Here is a 20000-nt window from a genome sequence, read left to right on the forward strand (position 1 = left end):
TTTAAAGAACCCTAGAATCAGTTGAATCAAAAATCGGATTGAATCATAAATAAAGAAACTTAACAAGAATTTTCGTATTGATAGGAACATGGATCGAGGTCATCGTGGTAGAAATGTTAATCCCCAACTCGATGAAGAAGAGCTCGACCTGGATGTTCGTAAAACTCTTCATAGTTCACAGCCGGGTCCCTTCAAGGGTGAAGGGGAACAGTTAGGTGAAGTTGTAGAAAAGTGGATTGAGGCCATGGAGGAATATTTTGATGTAACTGGCTACAATGAGAGAAGCAAGATGGCTCTTGCGCCAGGTTAAAGATTGTGGAAACGGCCAGGGTTGCGTGGAGAAATCACTGTGAGACAAACCATCTGGACCGAAATACCCAAACCTGGACGGATCTCAAGGCTTATCTCAGAAAGAGGTTTTGTCCCCCAGGCTTTCTTGGAACTAAGATGAATGAGCTCTTGGAACTAAAGCAAGAAAACCGGACAATTGAAGAGTACCATCAGGCTTTTGCCCTTCTCCTTAAATATTCCCCTCAATTGGATGAAGAGCATGTTGAGATATCGAGCTCGTCTAGTGAGGCGGTGGACACTGATGACCCGCCTGGGGGATAGGCCCCACACTTACACTACTGGCATGGTTGGTGAGATCATGGGAGATATGCGGCCAGTGGGATGACAGGCTGTGTGATAGCCATTCTAGACTGGCATAGTTATAGCACCAGCTCATTTAGTCGGGTTCACACTATAGACATTAGGAAGTGAATGGGGTCTTCTTGGGCCCTTTAATTTGCCAAAGCCTAATCAAGGTGATTAAGGAATAGCCAAATGGGGGGTTTCCATGTGGACTGAAATGTTGGGTTTGTAAGAGAGGTGTAAGAGTGGTCAAAGGGTGCACTTTTCCCCCAAAAAGGGGGGGGAGGCAATTTTACAATTTTCAGACCTCCATAACTTCTACATACAAGCTCCGATTTGAGCGGACATTATAGATCCGTGATCTACGCATCAAGAGCTTTCCATAGATATGTTACATGATATGGTTTTATCCGCTAGATTTTAAATTCTATTTTCCCCCCAAAATTCAAATTCGAATAAAGTAGCCGTTTTGAAGCTTCTAATTAGAAAACGTTTCTTCTTAAGAGAAAAGGTTTGACTCCTTAAACTGCCAAATAAAAGGGCCCAAGAAGACTCCATTGAGGTCCTAATGGAACCCGTGTATGTATTGGTTGAGTACCTTTCATATTGTGTGTACTCTTATTCATATATATGGTGTGTTGAGTGTTGAGTAGAGAAGAAGAAGATTTTCAGCCTCTCACCTTGTGTGTTCTCTATTAGGGTTTTGTGAGTGTGTGTGTGTGCTTGCAAGAGCTCAAGCTCTCTTCCCCCCTGCATCTTTTCATGGTATCAGAGCTTGGTTCGTGCTAAGGGCTGAGCTGCAAGCAAGAGAACCACAGGAAGCGGTACGAGGGTAAGAGCTTCAACTACTCTTCCCTATTTGTGTTGGTGACTACACCCTTGTCGGGAGCTCTACGGGAGGCACCAGCAAACGATCTCTGATTGAGGAGCTTTCTTCGCGGGAGTAAAGCTACAGGGCAACTATATAGTCCTTTGGACTCCAATTTTCGGGCCGAAAACGTGTTTCGGGCGCGTCTGGACCTCCGTTTTTCAGAAAGCAGGCTATTTCGAGCACTGCGGGTAAGTCATCGATTCTCTGCAGAACTCTGTTTTAAGTACTGCAGGAAGACAGATTGACTGTGCAGACACTGTGGGTGCTGCAAAGAGGTCTACAGTTGCCATTGGGTGTATGTATGCACATTGAGGTCACTGGTTGTGACATTTGAGTGGACTGCAGTACCGCTGTGCAGAAAATACAGCATTTGTGCAGAAAAAACCAGAGTGCAGGTTCTGGTAAAATTGTGTGTTTGGCAAGATGTCTAATGATGGCATAACACAGATTGTGGCTGAGAAGCTTGACAAGAATAACTTCCATGCTTGGAGGTTCAGGTTGACGAATTTCCTGATGGGAAAAGGCTATTGGGACTACATAGAAGGTGAGCATGAAGAGGCACCGGAGATACCGGATATAAATCCAACTGCTGCAGATGTGAAAGAATTTAAAGACTGGAACCAAGGAGCCAAGAAGGTTATGTATTGGCTTTCCATTAGTATACAGGACACCATGATTGGGCACATTCAGGATGCCAAGTCCCCCAAGGAGGCGTGGGACACCTTGGTAAAGCTTTATGAAACAAATACCAAGGCACGCAAGATACAGTTGAAGAATGAACTTCATACTGTGGAGAAAAAGAGCATGTCTGTGAATGACTATGCGCTGAAGATAAAGGGTATTGTGGAATCCCTTGCATCTATTGGTGTGTCAGTAGATGATGATGACAAGGTGGAAGTCTGTCTACGTGGTCTCGGGCCACAATACAAGGCGTTTAAGACGTCTATTCAGACTCGGGAAAACATTCCCAACTTTACAGATTTGGTGTCTATGCTGATTATCGAAGAGAAGAACTTGGGTGAAGACCAACAGTCTTCACAAAGCAAAAACAGTTCAGAGCAACAGGCCTTCTACACGAGTTCAGGAAGAGGACGAGGTAGAGGAGGCCGTGGACGCAGTCAAGGAGGTGGCCGAACAGGTAATCAGAATTATGGCCAGCAGCAGCAGCAACAACAACAGTCCCAGAATCAACAACAACAACAACAACACGCAGGTGGAAGAGGCAAATTTAGAGGCAGGGGGAGTCAAAGAGGCCGTGGAAATTGGCAAAGGCAATATAATGATGCACGTGAATGCTATTATTGTGGTAAGCCTGGACATGTGCAGTCAGAATGTTATAAGAAGCAGGCTGACATGCAAAATGGGAAAGTGCAGCAAAACAACTATGCATCCTCAAGCAAAAATAATGAGGATAATGAAAGGTTGTTTGTTATGCAGCATGTCGTGAATGCCATGTCTGAAAATGTTGATGCAGCACAAAAAGATAATGTATGGTATGTGGATTCAGGCGCTTCGAACCACATGACGAGTCATGGGGAGTGGTTCAAGGAGATGAAAAACCCGGAAAGACCAGGTTTTGTGGAAACAGGGGATGACATTGCTCATCCAATTGCCCACGTTGGAGATGTGCCATTGTCTATGCAGGATGGCAAAGTGAAGTACCTTGCAGATGTACTTCATGTACCAAACATAACAAAGAATCTGGTTTCAGTTGGCCAGATGATTGAGCAGGGGTTGTAGGTTCGGTTTAACCCCGATGGTTGTTATGTCGAAGACTTCAAAGACAAGTGCAGGTTGGTTGCAAAAGGCAACAGAGTGGGCAGGATGTTTACGTTGAATGTAGACATGCCTGAAATGAGTGCTGCGATGTTTGCAAATGGTTCAGGAGTCGTTGCAGACACAGACATATGGCATAAAAGAATTGGACATGTAAATGTGCAGAGATTGAAGTCTATGCAGACAAAAGGAATTGTGACAGGGCTGCCAAAATTTAAAGTGGAAGGTATGCAGAAAATATATGAAGCATGCCAATTTGGGAAGCAAACAAAGCATGTGTTTCCACGTAACAGATATGTGAGCAGAAATGCACTAGATCTTGTGCATTCAGATGTATGGGGTCCTACGAAGACCATATCTATGGGAGGCTGCAGGTATTATGTGACTTTCATTGATGACCACATAAGGAAAGTGTGGGTATATTTCATGAAAGAGAAGAGTGAGGTGTTCACTCACTTTCAGAATTTCAGAGTTTTGGTTGAAAAGCAAACAGGGAAATATGTAAAGTGCCTAAGGTCAGATGGAGGGGGAGAGTACTTCTCCAATGAGTTCTCTGAATTTTTGAAGAAGAATGGTATTCGGAGACAGTTTACATGCAGATACACTCCGCAGCAAAATGGAGTTGCTGAGCGGAAAAACAGGCACATTGCTGAGATTGCGCGAGCATTGATGGAAGAGAAGAATATGCCGCATTGCTATTGGGCTGAGGCTGTTTCTACAGCAGTATACATCATGAACAGGACTCCAACTGCAGCCATACATGATGTAACTCCAGAGGAGAGGTTTACTGGCAGAAAACCAGATTTGTCTCATCTGAAAGTCTTTGGATGCATTGCATATGTGCATGTGCCAGATGAGCTGAGAACTAAGCTGGATCTGAAAGCTGAAAAATGTGTGTTTATTGGATATTCCCTTGAGCAAAAGGGATACAGGTGTTATAACCCTACTACACGTGAGTTGAGGGTAAGCAGGGATGCTGTATTTGATGAGATAAGCAACTGGTATGCTGCTGAAAAAGAAGCTGTTGGGGCTGATGTGAGTGGAAGTGTGGTTGCACAGAATGCAGGTCAGCAATCACAGTCTTTGAGTGGACCAGGATAGTCCTCATCTAGTGGGTCTGTTGATAGACCATGGAGTGGCAAGCTGCGTCATAATACCAGTCCTGCAAATGTGATTACTACATCACGTAAAGGAAAGGAGAAAGTGATTGAGCCCCTTGGTATGCCTGACATTTCTGCAGGGCATTCTCATGTTGATGGAGAGTCTAGTGGCTCAGATATGAGCCTTGATGAGGAGCTTGGGATCCCAGCTATGAGAACACCTGGTGTAAAGAAGGCTATGGAAGCCATGAATGAAAAGCTGCGAAGATCTGGTAGAGTGAGAAATCCTGTGCAGAGATTTACCTATGATGGTTATGTGGCACATCACTATGCATATATGGCAAAGGTTGTGCAGGTTGTTGAGCCCACATGCATTGATGAGGCTATTGGAAATGTGTGTTGGGAGAAAGCTATGGATGAGGAGATGGATTCACTATATGGAAATGAAACTTGGGATTTAGTACAATTGCCAGAAGGCAAGAAAGCCATTGGATGCAAGTGGGTGTACAAAGTTAAACATAACAGTGATGGAAGCATAAACAGGTACAAGGCTAGATTGGTAGCCAAAGGATATGCGCAGACATATGGGATTGATTATGAGGAAACTTTCAGCCCAGTTGCCAAGATGGCAACGGTGAGAGTTGTGATAGCAGTGGCTGCGTCAAAGCAATGGTCTTTACATCAGATGGATGTAAAGAATGCATTCTTGCATGGGGATTTGCAAGAAGAGGTGTATATGTTGCAGCCACCTGGTTATGAGGATGAGGGTCACCCCGAGCATGTTTGCAGGTTGAGGAAAGCCTTGTATGGCTTAGATTTCTGAATATCTTGTCACTATTGGCTTTCATGTAGCCAATGCAGATTTCTCATTGTATGTGAGACATGGTGATAGAGGGGTTGTGCTTGTTGTCATCTATGTAGATGACTTGATCATTACGGGGGACCATGATGCAGAGATCTTTGATGTAAAGATCTTGCTTAGACAGAAGTTCGAGATGAAGGATCTGGGGGAGCTCAGATATTTCTTGGGCATTGAGGTGATTAGGTCACCACATGGTATTGGATTACTTCAGAGACAGTATGGCTTGGACATGTTGTCCAAGTATGGTATGACAGGCTGTAAGCCTATTTCTGTGCCATTGGATCAGAATGGCAAGTTGAGTGCAGATTCAGGAGAGATCTTGGAGGATCCTACTATGTATAGACGCATAGTAGGAAGTTTGATCTACATGACGATCACCAGACCAGATTTGAGCTATGTTGTTGGGTTGGTGAGTCAGTTTATGCAGGTTCCACGGAAACCGCATTTGGATGCAGTGAGACGCATACTGAGGTATGTGAAGTCTACTTTGCATTGTGGACTATTCTATGAGACTGGGACAGAGATATGTGTACATGGGTACACAGATGCTGATTGGGCTGGTAGATAGAAGATCTACCAGTGGATTCATGTTTTCTTTGGGGAGTGCTGCTGTGACTTGGAGCAGCAAGAAGCAGCCTACGGTTGCTCTATCTAGTACACAGAGGCCGAGTACAAAGGAGCTGCTATGGCAGCATGTGAGGTAGCCTGGTTGAGAAAGCTACTTGCAGATTTGGGTCTATTAGTGGATAGACAAGTTGTCATTTTCTGTGACAACATGAGTAGTATACAGTTGGCCAGGAACCCAGTCTTTCATGCTCGTACAAAGCACATAGAGGTCCACTACCACTTCGTCAGAGAGAAGGTCTTGGCAGGAGACCTTGACCTTGTTTATGTCAGCACAGAGGATCAGGTAGCTGACATCTTCACCAAAGCATTGGGTACAGAGAAGCTCCGCAAATTCAGGGCTTCACTTGGTGTACATGAGATGGAGTTGAGCTCGAGGGGGAGTGCGAGCTCGTCTAGTGAGGCGGTGGACACTGATGACCCGCCTGGGGGATAGGCCCCACACTTACACCACTGGCATGGTTGGTGAGATCATGGGAGATATGCGGCTAGTGGGATGACAGGCTGTGTGACAGCCATTCTAGAGACTGGCATAGTTATAGCGCCAGCTCATTTAGTCGGGTTCACACTATAGAGAACCCGTGTATGTATTGGTTGAGTACCTTTCATATTATGTGTACTCTTATTCATATATATGGTGTGTTGAGTGTTGAGTAGAGAAGAAGAAGATTTTCAGCCTCTCACCTTGTGTGTTCTCTATTAGGGTTTTGTGAGTGTGTGTGTGTGCTTGCAAGAGCTCAAGCTCTCTTCCCCCCTGCATCTTTTCAGAGCAGCTGATGGCCAGGTTCATTCGGGGAATGAACGAGCCATTGGATACTTTAGTCAAGAATGCAAAACCTATCTCAATGACCGAAGCAGTAAGAATGGCGAAAGATTTCGCCAAAGCCTTTGATGTCAAAGTCCCGCCAAAGCCAGCACCATCACCTTTCAAAAGGTTTTTATTCCCAGAAGGTGATTCCAACCTTCCTCTGCCTAAGAGATATCAGGGTCAAACCCAAGATATGTGAAGTTCCAGAATGGAAGAAATGCCCTTTTCCCGAAACTCAACTCCCTACTTCAAAAGTTCCACCCTTGAACAAGAGAGTGAAATGCTATAACTGCCAAGGATTTGGACATTGCAGCATGGATTGCCCAACTCCTTTTGGATCAAGGTTTTCAGTGCACGGAAATCAGGGATCAAGATTCCAGAATCCAGTCCCTTCCTTCGAGAGTAATCACGGTTCTATCTGCCAAAATCAGGGAAATCCCAGAGGTAGACCCTCTATCCAACCTGCAGTTTCAATCCAAAGTAATGCAAGACCTCCACCTCAGAATAGGGGAAGTCAAAGAGAGTTGTTCCCAAATTGGCCGTCCACTTCCAAGGCAACAACACTGGAAGTGATTGAACAAGAAGAAGAAGATGAAAGAGATCATACTTCACCTGCGAGATGAGGACATCTCGTATTTTTTAAGTGGGGTAGAATGTAAGACTCCTCCCCAGCCTCTCAGGATGTCCAGTATCTTCCGCTGTAGTCAAATCCCTCTTCAAAAATATAAAAGATCTTGTTTCTACCAGTTTTGGCCTAGAGAGAGAAAATCTTCTAGAGAGTAGTAATTCAATTTTTAAATATTTTTTGATAGAAAAATATCTCATCTTATTAAAATAAGTTCCCCTGAAACAGAAGTTCAAAAAGATTTTCAGAAGGTGCATTACAAATTAAGTATAATCTGTTCAAGAGGCATTATCCTGGGGGTGAAGATTTTTTTGAAATTTTAAATTAAGGTTCCTATGGACCAATAAGATTCATCCAAATGTAGGGAGGAGATAAATAGAAGATATTTAGATGAAATGATGCATTTTTGACACCTTAGTATGGGGGAATTCTCCTCATGAAGGAGGCGCCTATTTCACATGCTTGAATGAGTTTTGAAGTCCCAAATAATGAGATATTTTTATCTCTCCTCTCTCCTGTTTCAACTAGATCCAAAAAGTGAGCAAAACTGACCTAAAAATGATCAAAAATTGACCAAACTGATTCGGAAAATTCTAGAATCAGTTTGCTTGGTTAGAAGCTCACTTTTTCCTATAAATAGAAGCCTTCCCCTTTGTTGAAACTCAATAGTATTTTTGCACTGTTACCCTGCCTCTCCCAAGTGCCAAAAACAATGAATTTTACTCATAATTCATTAGTTTTTGACCTTTCCTCTTCCAAAAGATTGGTGGCCACTCTTGTTTCCAAACAAGAGTAGAACCCTCAAACCATCAAGCCAAAGAAAAGCTCTCAAATTATCAATGTAAGTTGGAGATTCTTCTCTTTTCTATTCTTTTATGATTTTTATGGTTTTTTATGATTTTTGTCTTCTCTAAATTAAAAATGATGTTATGCCTCATTGTTGCAAAAAGGCATTTCCCTCTCTTCTCTAGTAAATCCAACCATTCTTTATCCTAGATGAATGATTAATGAATAAAATCAAGTTTTTCAAAATGTTTCTCTTAAATAAGTAGAAAAATGTTTACTTTAGAATGATTTAAATACTCTTGGTGCACTTCTAATTAATTTTAGAGACTTAAAAATTGAAAAATGGTCAGCCATACAAAGGAGGTTATGGTAAAATGTTCTGAAAAATTGTGAAATAAATTTTATCTTTTATTAATCAAAAAGAGTAATCCCCATCGTTAGAGTATTCTAAAAGTGTCATTTTCATTCATGCATAAAAAGATGCATATTGATTAATTTTTATAAAAGAATTATTTTTAATAGAATTAAATTCTATGAAAGATACTTATTGATAATTTTTTTATTATGAAAGTGTTACTTTCTTCATTATGGATTTTTATGCTTAAAATAATGTATAAAAGTATTTTATGCTTAAAATAATGTATAAAAGTTTTTTTTAATTACAAAAGAGTTACTTTCATCATATTGATTTTTATGCATAAAAGAATATTTTTTTAATTATAAAAGTGTTACTTTTATCATTATTGATTTCTATACATAAACGTATATTTTTTAATTATTATAAAAGTGTTACTTTTATCATAAATGATTTGTATGCATAAAAGATATATTTTTTATATAAAAAGTGTGATTTTCATCATAAATGATTTGTATGCATAAACATATGCATAAAAGATATATTTTTTATATAAAAAGTGTGATTTTCATCATAAATGATTTGTATGCATAAACATATGCATAAAAGATATATATTTTTTATTAAAAGTGTGATTTTCATCATAAATGGATTTTATGCATAAATTAGATGCATAAGAGAAATTCTCTTGTTCTAAAAGTGTAATTTCTACTAAATTGGATATATGCATGGAATGATGCATAAAGAATTTATTTTAATCCAAAAGTGTTATTTTCATCACCCTTTTATGTGCATTATATATTTCCATATTTCATGTGTTTTTTTGAGCTCTAGGCTCCTCTCACATATTTTCCATTTTGATTTTATGCATAGAAAGATGCATAAAGAATTTTATTTTTAATTCAAAAGAGTTATTTTCATCAATTTTGATTTTTGCATAGAAAGATGCATAAAGCATTTTATTTTTAATTCAAAAGAGTTATTTTCATCAATTTTGATTTCATACATAAAGATTTTTTTTTTCAAAAGAGTTATTTTCATCAATTTTGATTTCATGCATAGAAAGATGCATAAAGAATTTTATTTTTAATTCAAAAGAGTTATTTTCATTAATTTTGATTTTTGCATAGAAAGATGCATAAAGAATTTTATTTTTAATTCAAAAGAGTTATTTTCATCAATTTTGATTTCATGCATAGAAAGATGCATAAAGAATTTTATTTTTAATTCAAAAGAGTTATTTTCATCAATTTTGATTTCATGCATAGAAAGATGCATAAAGAATTTTATTTTTAATTCAAAAGAGTTATTTTCATCAATTTTGATTTCATGCATAGAAAGATGCATAAAGAATTTTATTTTTAATTCAAAAGAGTTATTTTCATCAATTTTGATTTTTGCATAGAAAGATGCATAAATAATTTTATTTTTAATTCAAAAGAGTTATTTTCATCAATTTTGATTTTTGCATAGAAAGATACATAAAGAATTTTATTTTTAATTCAAAAGAGTTATTTTTATCAATTTTGATTTTTTGCATAGAAAGATGCATAAAGAATTTTATTTTTAATTCAAAAGAGTTATTCTTATCAATATTGATTTTATGCATAGAAAGATGCATTAAAAAAATTATTTTTATTTTAAAAGTATTATTTTCATTGAAATTAAATTTATGCATAGTTAGATGCATAAAAGATTTATTTTTATTTTAAAAGTGTTATTCTCATTAAAATAGAATTTATGAAGGTTTATTTTTAATTCAAAAGTGTTATTTTTCTTAAAATTGAACTTATGCCTAAATAGATGTATAAAAGGATTTTTATAAAAGTGTTATTCTTACTAAAGTTGTCTTTATGCCTAATTAGATGCGTAAAGAATCTTTATATCAAAAAATTAGAATTCTTCTACATTCTATAAATAGATGTGATAGGAATCAGATAGATGTAAATGGATGTGGATGTATGGATGTGGTTGTATGGATGTATGTATGTGGATGTGGATGTATGAATGAGGATGTGAAAATGAATGTATGAATGTGAATGCGGATATGGATATATGAATGTGGAATGTGGATATGAATATATGGGATGTGAATGTAAATGTGGATGTATGGATGTGGGCATGGATGTGGATGTATAGATGTAGATATGGAATGTGGATGTGAAAATGGATGTATGCATTGTGGATGTGGAAATGGATGTATGGGATGTGGATGTGGATGTGGAAATGGATGTATGGATGTGGATGTGGATATGGATGTATGAATGTGAATGTGAATGTGGATGTATGGATGTGGGCATGGATGTGGATGTATAGATGTAGATATGGAATGTGGATGTGGATGTGAAAATGGATGTATGCATGTGGATGTGGATGTGAAAATGGATGTATGGATGTGGATGTGGATGTGGATGTGGATGTGGATGTATGAATGTGGATGTGAATGTATGAATGTGGATATGGATATGGATGTGGATGTGGACGTGAAAATGGATGTGGATGTGGATATGGATGTATGAATGTGGATGTGAATGTATGGATGTGGATATGGATGTGTATGTATGAATGCGGATGTGGAATTGGATGTATGATGTGGATGTACGAATGCGGATATGAAATTGGATGTATGATGTGGATGTACGAATGTGGATGTGTATGTAGAATAATGAATGCGAATGTGTATATGAAATGATGTGTATATGAAATGATGTGTCGTCGATATGAGTGAATGGATGAGATGTGATGACATGTGAATTGGGATGTGAATATATGATATGTGATGTGAATGAATCTGTGGTGATGAGATGGAAAATGATGTGATTGGATGAGAATGAGTACACATATGAATGAAATGTGAAATAAGTAATGTGGAATGATGAGGGATAATGTGGAAAGACGAGAGTTCAATATAGAAACTGTATTTGTGACCTATTTGTAAATGACTGTTTTATGTCAAGAATGCTGGGGAAGCATTTTGACCGTCTTGTGATTAAGGTCGTGGAGACCTAAATAACTGATAAAGTTGCAACTGCTGACGGAGACTCAATGGAGGACGTCTCACATAGCAAGGTCGGCCAAGGTTGACCAGCCTCGGTTCAATTTAAATGGTGAGCTTCCGGTACAGTGGATGAGGGACCAAGGAAGCGGCCTATAAGTGAAGCGCTAGAAGTGAAGCGCTAGGTGACTTGCGAAGGATCCTAGAGGGTGCTGACCATACGGTACTCGGGCTCTGGGTTGCCGAAGATACCCACACGTACGTCGTGGAAGTTATTTAGAACAAGGAGTAAGAGTTGTTTTCTGAAACCGGACATGGATCTGGTTGATTGACCTTGCTGGTCCTCAACGGATGAGTCCATGGATCTTTTATATGGATTTGTTGGTTGATCTTGCTGATCTTCAACGAAGATTCCATCTTGATTTTTATAAGTGATTATACTACCGGGTACTATGAGCTAGGAACTATTGAAAAGACCCCTGAGTGAATAGGTGGTGAGCGTTCTGGTTGCCAATGATGCCATAAGTACACGGATGAGGGATTGATTGGAAATAAGGATTCAACCAGAGATTTTGAGGATTGTGATCAATGACACAATGGTTTCATTAAAGGATTGTTTTAAAGATAGTTGATGCTGAGAAAAAGGCAATTTCATATTGGGTGTGTAAGTGGTGTGACTAGTTTATGTTTGCATGAACATCCAGCTAGGGGGCCTGGGAACTCTTTTCCCTGGTACCCGAGACAAAACCTAACCAAATTCTAAATTGGATCCTATCACTACAGTGGTTGGGCGGTTGGTTAACCCATGGGACTGGATGGGGTTAGGTTGGACTGATGGATCTGTAAATCGAGACTTAATTTCTGTTTAGTTCGATAGATGAAGTAAATCCCGGATAAAAATTATTCTATGGAAAAAGAATCAATAGCTGTGCCTCTCGATGAGGAAAAAAGCGTTGCTCTCTATGATCCAAGTGCAATCTATCCCTTGATCTGACTATGGAACTTATGAGTTCGGTCAGATCAATTCAGTTAATTAAGGCTTTTGACTACGTTAGGAAAAAGTTATCCTGGTGGAATCGCCCGTGCTTTCCAAGCAAAAGAATTTTTTTCGCATTCTGTTTAAAAAAAACCGATGGATTAGTCTCTTGTCCGGATATCCATGGGCGAGGCCTCGAGTGTGGGACCCTGCCCCGCGCAAGAAGTGCTACTTCCATTACTAGCACCCGTGAAATTGTTGCGCGGTGGGGACATGGATCTTACACATGACGTATCGAGAATTTCTATGGTACAATAGTATTCCCTTACGATGCTCTAGTCCCTAACGGAATACAAATCTGTGAGCTTAAAGAAAAACTAACTAACTAAACTAAATTTCAAATAATCTAACAAAAATGAAAATTCATTTAGTTAGAAAATAGAAAAATAGTTACAATAGTACACATGAAGATTAACTAATTTAAATTTTCTCTGTTTTCTTTGGCAGATGGCAGATGATAACCGGATTTCACCTTCCCCAGTACCCCAGCAGCCATGAGCCCTAATCAGTTTTGGGGATTTCTCTCCGATGCTACGCCCGAGCAGATGGGCTATGTGCAGCATATGTCACAGTGGGGAGCGGGGACAAGTGCGACTCCCACACCTCAGACCACCATGCCGTTCTTCTCGATGTGTTGAGAGATATAATCGCGGTGTAGTGTGTATGTGGGAAAGCACCCTAGAGGTGCAAGATATTGTGGTGAGATAGGAATGCCACATGTAATATTGCATGGTGTGTGAGAGTTGACCAAAAGAAGTGGAAAAGGAGTTGCCACATGGATGATGATGTGTAAAGTGAGATAAGGCTAGAGAGCCTATATCATTGTATGGTTCATTGTGATATGAAATACAAGGGAATAGTGTTGAGTGTGCAATCTCTCTCTCTCATGGAGTTTTTAGTGTGGTTTAATCCACCTTAATCTTATGCTTAATCTATGTCCTTCACCATGATCAATCCCATTTCTAGAATCTTAACATGGTATCAGAGCCAAATGGGCTCTTGGTCATGGTGTTTATTATGTATATTAGCTTGTTTGTGTGTTTCTTTGATTAAGCATTATTTTCAGCTTATCATGAAAAAAAATTTATGCACACTCATATTATCATTTGGATTTGCATTTGTGAGGATTTGAGAGGAGATTTGCATTTGTGAGGATTTGAGAGGAGATTTGCAACAAGGAGGTTGCATAGAAGCTGCCCAAGAGAGTTGCAAATGGAGTTTTGAAATATGGAAAGTGTGCTCATCATCAAGGAAGCTGAAAATGGAGATTTCAGCATTATGAAGGCTATGGAGTCTTCATCACCGTCAAGGAAAAGCTGCCAAGAGAAGATATGCTGCTGATTATGCCTCAAGAAGATTGGTTTTGTGAAGTTTTGCCTCAAAGTTTTGTGTTTGAGCATGGAAAAATGCTCGATGTATAAGGGTTGCTTGATGGGATGGAAGAATCCCAAGGTTCTTTGCTTCCAAGCAAAGAGTGTAAGAGGTGCAATGCTTGTCTAAGAAGGGACAAGCGGTTATGGGCTTAGAAGTAGTCCATAGTTGAGCATATTGGAAAGAGTGATGCTCATGGTTTTGCTCATAGAAGATGGGCAATGTTTTGTGGAAGCTTTTGGAGTTTTCACATTGGTTTGTACCTATGGTTTCATTTGAGAGACCATGTGAAAAGCACCTTAAAGGTTCAGCATGCAAAGAGAAGGAGCATGTAAGCTGTGAGCTCAATGGGGAGCTTTGGATGGCAGCAGCCTTGGATTAGGCCAAGAGTGAATCTTGTGAAGGGATTAGCAAAATTGCAACAAATGGAAGGGTTTGGAAAGCCTTAGCAAGCTTAATGATGGAGCTTTTAACATGGTGCAATCAGGAGCCTGTGAGTAAATATTGAGCCAAAGGCAACATACAAGAAGAGTGCAGCTCACAATGAAGCAAAGAGAAGGTGATTAGGAGATGGTCTGAGAGAAACAATGATGGAGAAGATCCATACTCAGGGTATCAGCCAAGCCTTATGTAGAGAGGACCAGTGAGTGACTGCTACCGTCAAAGCCAGCACACCTCATAGCCAGGAAGCTCAGAGAAAGAAGAAGGAGACTCGTTACACAACATCATCAGTCGCTCGTTGTAGAGCACAAGGCAAAGAGGAGCGAAGCTATTGGAGAAGCGAACAGCACCAGAGAGCGCACCCAAACTAAAAACAGCAGTAAAGAGAGAAAGAGTCGCAGAGGTACAGTAGGATGGTGGAAGCTGCTAAGAGGAAGCAGGCCGCCAAGGAGGGCGGTGAGAGGTTGGAAAATCGGTCAACTCCACAGGCGTGCCTCACACAGCAAGCAGCCAGTCTCAGTAGCGCAGTTCAGAGGGAGAGTCAAGCAGTAGCACAGCACACCAAGAGCTGAAGCAGAGGCTGACGTACGCCTAGTACAAGGCGGCGGGGGCTGCTGTGGTGACTTCAGTGAGCAGAGCATGCAGCTGGAGAAGAGGAAGGGCGATAACAGCCAGAGAGAGAAGCAGGCGAAAGGAAGAAGACTGCCATAGCTGTTGTGCAGAACAGGTCGAGTGGAAGGAGAAGAGAAGACCTGACGCATGCAGCGAATTGAGAAGAAGACAACCTGTGTGCCAGAAATCTGACACACGCAGCGAAGTCGGCGCACAAATGTTCAGAATTTTAAAAAAAAAAAATATATAACCCTTATTGGCATAAGGGTATATTCTACTTCCTTCAATCCTGGAGTGTTTTTTTCTAAGGTTCATAAACCCAAAACTTTTAATTCACACTACACCGCGATTATATCTCTCAACACTCAACACACCATATACAAGATAAGAGTACACATAATATGAAAGGTACTCAACCAATACATACACGGGTTCTCTATAGTGTGAACCCGACTAAAATAGCTGGCGCTATAACTATGCCAGTCTCTAGAATGGCTGTCACACAGCCTGTCATCCCACTGGCCGCATATCACCCAAGATCTCACCAATCATGCCAGTGGTGTAAGTGTGGGGCCTATCCCCCAGGCGGGTCATCAGTGGCCACCGCCTCACTAGACGAGCTCGATATCTCAACACTCCCCCTCGAGCTCAACTCCATCTCATGTACACTAAGCGAAGCCCTGAATCTGTGGAGCTTCTCTGTACCCAATGCTTTGGTGAAGATGTCAGCTACCTGATCCTCTGTGCTGACATAAACAAGGTCAAGGTCTCCTGCCAAGACCTTCTCTCTGACGAAGTGGTAGTGGACCTCTATGTGCTTCGTACGAGCATGAAATACTGGGTTCCTGGCCAACTGTATACTGCTAATGTTGTCTCAGAAAATGACAACTTGTCTATCCACTCATAGACCCAAATCTGCAAGTAGCTTTCTCAACCAAGCTACCTCACATGCTGCCATAGCAACTCCTCTATACTCGGCCTCTGTATAAGCAACCGTAGGCTGCTTCTTGCTGCTCCAAGTCACAGCAGCACTCCCCAAAGAAAACATGAATCCACTGGTAGATCTTCTATCTGAGATACTACCAGCCCAATCAGCATCTCTGTATCCATGTACACATATCTCTATCCCAGTCTCATAGAATAGTCCACAATGCAAAGTAGACCTCACATACCTCAGTATGCGTCTCACTGTATCCAAATGCGGTTTCCGTGGAACCTGCATAAACTGACTCACCAACCCAACAGCATAGCTCAAATCTGGTCTTGTGATCGTCATGTAGATCAAACTTCCTACTATACGCCTGTACATAGTAGGATCCTCCAAGATCTCTCCTGAATCTGCACTCAACTTGCCATTCTGATCCAATGGCACAAAAATAGGCTTACAGCCTGTCATACCATACTTGGACAACATGTCCAAGCCATACTGTCTCTGCAGTAATCCAATACCATGTGGTGACCTAATCACCTCAATGCCCAAGAAATATCTGAGCTCCCCCAGATCTTTCATCTCAAACTTCTGTCTTAGCAAGATCTTTACATCAAAGATCTCTGCATCATGGTCCCCCGTAATGATCAAGTCATCTACATAGATGACAACAAGCACAACTCCTCTATCACCATGTCTCACATACAGCGAGAAATCTTCATTGGCTACATGAAAGCCAATAGTGACAAAATATTCAGAAATCTTGTCAGACCATGCTCTTGGTGCTTGCTTTAAGCCATACAAGGCTTTCTTCAACCTGCAAACATGCTCGGGGTGACCCTCATCCTCATAACCAGGTGGCTGCAACATATACACCTCTTCTTGCAAATCCCCATGCAAGAATGCATTCTTTACATCCATCTGATGTAAAGACCATTGCTTTGATGCAGCCACTGCTATTACAACTCTCACTGTTCCATCTTGGCAACTGGGCTAAAAGTTTCCTCATAATCAATCCCATATCCTGTACCTGTTTATGCTTCCATCACTGTTATGTTTAACTTTGTACACCCACTTGCATCCAATGGCTTTCTTGCCTTCAGGCAATTGCACTAAATCCCAAGTTTCATTTCCATATAGTGCATCCATCTCCTCATCCATGGCTTTCTCCCAATACACATTTCCAACAGCCTCATCAATGCATGTGGGCTCAACAACCTGCACAACCTTTGCCATATATGCATAGTGATGTGCCACATAACCATCATAGGTAAATCTCTGCACAGGATTTTTCACTCTCCCAGATCTTCGCAGCTTCTCATTCATGTCTTCCATAGCCTTCTTTACACCAGGTGTTCTCATAGCTGGGATCCCAAGCTCCTCATCATCAAGGCTCATATCTGAGCCACTAGACTCTCCATCAACATGAGAATGCCCTGCAGAAATGTCAGGCATACCAAGGGGCTCAATCACTTTCTCTTTTCCTTTTCGTGATGTACTAATCACATTTGCAGGGCTGGTATTATGACGCAGCCTGCCACTCCATGGTCTGTCAACAGACCCACTAGATGAGGACTCTCCTGGTCCACTCCATGGTCTGTCAACAGACCCACTAGATGAGGACTCTCCTGGTCCACTCAAAGACTGTGATTGCTGACCTGCATTCTGTGCAACCACACTTCCACTCACATCAGCCCCAACAGCTTCCACTCAAAGACTGCTGATTGCTGACCTGCATTCTGTGCAACCACACTTCCACTCACATCAGCCCCAACAGCTTCTTTTTCAGCAACATACTAGCTGCTCATCTCATCAAAAACAACATCCCTGCTTACCCTCAACTCACGTGTAGCAGGGTTATAACACCTGTATCCCTTTTGCTCAAGGGAATATCCAATAAACACACATTTTTCAGCTTTTGGATCCAGCTTAGTTCTCAGCTCATCTGGCACATGCACATATGCAATGCATCCAAAGACTTTCAGATGAGTCAAATCTGGTTTTCTACCAGTAAACCTCTCCTCTGGAGTTACATCATGTATGGCTGCAGTTGGAGTCCTGTTCATGATGTATACTGCTGTAGAAACAGCCTCAGCCCAATAGCAATGTGGCATATTCTTCTCTTCCATCAATGCTCACGCAATCTCTGCAATGTGCCTGTTTTTCCGCTCAGCAACTCCATTTTGCTGCGGAGTGTATCTGCATGTAAACTGTCTCCGAATATCATTCTTCTTCAAAAATTCAGAGAACTCATTGGAGAAGTACTCTCCCCCTCCATCTGACCTTAGGCACTTTACATATTTCCCTGTTTGCTTTTCAACTAAAACTCTGAAATTCTGAAAGTGAGTGAACACCTCACTCTTCTCCTTCATGAAATATACCCACACTTTCCTTGTGTGGTCATCAATGAAAGTCACATAATACCTGCAGCCTCCCATAGATATGGTCTTCGTAGGACCCCATACATCTGAATGCACAACATCTAGTGCATTTCTGCTCACATATGAGGGTCGCCCTGCCCGAGCTCACCTAGAATCTCGAAATGGTAGTTGTTGTGATGTGTGCAAGAGCGATGCACGTGTGAGGTGCATGCGCATGGGTTGGTGAACTTCTACGTTCAAATCGGACTCAGTGATTCCGCTGTGAGCGAGTCGGCTCAAAATGGACTAGGTGTCTAAGATGGTAGACACGGGCACACATGTTTGGTTGATGGACACTCCAATGTATCATTGAGGGGGAGTGTTGAAAGGTAGCGATTGCGGTTGTGCAATGCTACATTGATATGGATGATGGATGATGGGTGAGTTGTGGAACACCTCGATTAAGAGGGGGTGTTGAGAGATATAATCGCGGTGTAGTGTGTATGTGGGAAAGCACCCTAGAGGTGCAAGATATTGTGTGTATGTGTGTATGTGGGAAAGCACCCTAGAGGTGCAAGATATTGTGGTGAGATAGGAATGCCACATGTAATATTGCATGGTGTGTGAGAGTTGACCAAAAGAAGTGGAAAAGGAGTTGCCACATGGATGATGATGTGTAAAGTGGGATAAGGCTAGAGAGCCTATATCATTGTATGGTTCATTGTGATATGAAATACAAGGGAATAGTGTTGAGTGTGCAATCTCTCTCTCTCATGGAGTTTTTAGTGTGGTTTAATCCACCTTAATCTTATGCTTAATCTATGTCCTTCACCATGATCAATCCCATTTCTAGAATCTTAACACGATGCTCACGAGACGTCACTCCTCAGGCGGTGGTTGTTGTGGCTCGGGTGGCACAGATGCATCGACTCCTCAGGCGGTGGTTGTTGTGGCTCGGGTGGCACAGATGCATCGACTCTACCGAGGGAGTGGCCACTGCTGTCATCCGTGGAGACAACGCCGATGTCCTCACCGTAGACCCCATGGGGTACGAGGACACCGTCGGTAGATCGCACGTATACTATTCATCATGGAGCACCAGTGATGGCAAGGAGATGAGGGCGAGGGTTTGCCAGCTGTGCACCATACAGTTTGGGCACGAAATATTGAAAGATTGGGACAGGAGAGATCAGGATTTAAAAAATTATATAACAGAGCCAATAAAATCTGAGTTTGTGCTCGCTGGCGAGGTGGTGAGCAATGACTGGATAAAAGGAATTTGTGTGAGCACCATGTCTCACAGAAAATTAGAGCCATGCGATGCACTAAAGAAGGGGAAGCCAAAACTTGCCTGGCTAGATGCAACAGAGTGGCGAAAGCTGTAGCAGGAGAGAGAGGAGACCCTCGACAAGTTCCAACAACAAAGAGAAGCGGCCAGGAAAAAGAACGAGAGCATAGGCTCCTCGCACCTGGGCAGCGGTGGTTATGAGACCTTGCGGGAGGAGTTTGTGAGTATTTGATCACTCAACCATTTCTTTGCGTTCTTTTCTTGTCATGGTAATATGCAAGCACTAAATTGATCTTGTTTTTTTTTACAGTTTGCTGTGATAGGCCGGCTCATCCAGCAGAGCGAGGAGTGCTATGCCTACAAACATGGCACACAAGCTTTGTATGAGCAGCTGGACTCCCATTTTTTGGGAAAACCTACACTAGTTAGGTGAGACTACACTAGTTAGGTGAGACTACATACAATAACTCGAAGGTTTGTTACAAGCTACGTGTATGCGTAATTGGTCAATTCTCTAATTCAAGTTGTT

General features: G+C 41.3%; 1 protein-coding gene across 1 annotated transcript in view; it reads right to left on the reverse strand.

Moving 5' to 3' along the window:
• The window catches only part of LOC147621656 (uncharacterized), a 161368-nt gene that overhangs the window by 49685 nt on the left and 91683 nt on the right, over positions 1-20000 (reverse strand). The window lies entirely within an intron of this gene.

The sequence above is a fragment of the Cibotium barometz genome, chromosome 30, assembly GCF_041138505.1.
Source record: "Cibotium barometz isolate CiBa-2024 chromosome 30, ASM4113850v1, whole genome shotgun sequence".
In the NCBI taxonomy this organism is placed as follows: domain Eukaryota; kingdom Viridiplantae; phylum Streptophyta; class Polypodiopsida; order Cyatheales; family Cibotiaceae; genus Cibotium; species Cibotium barometz.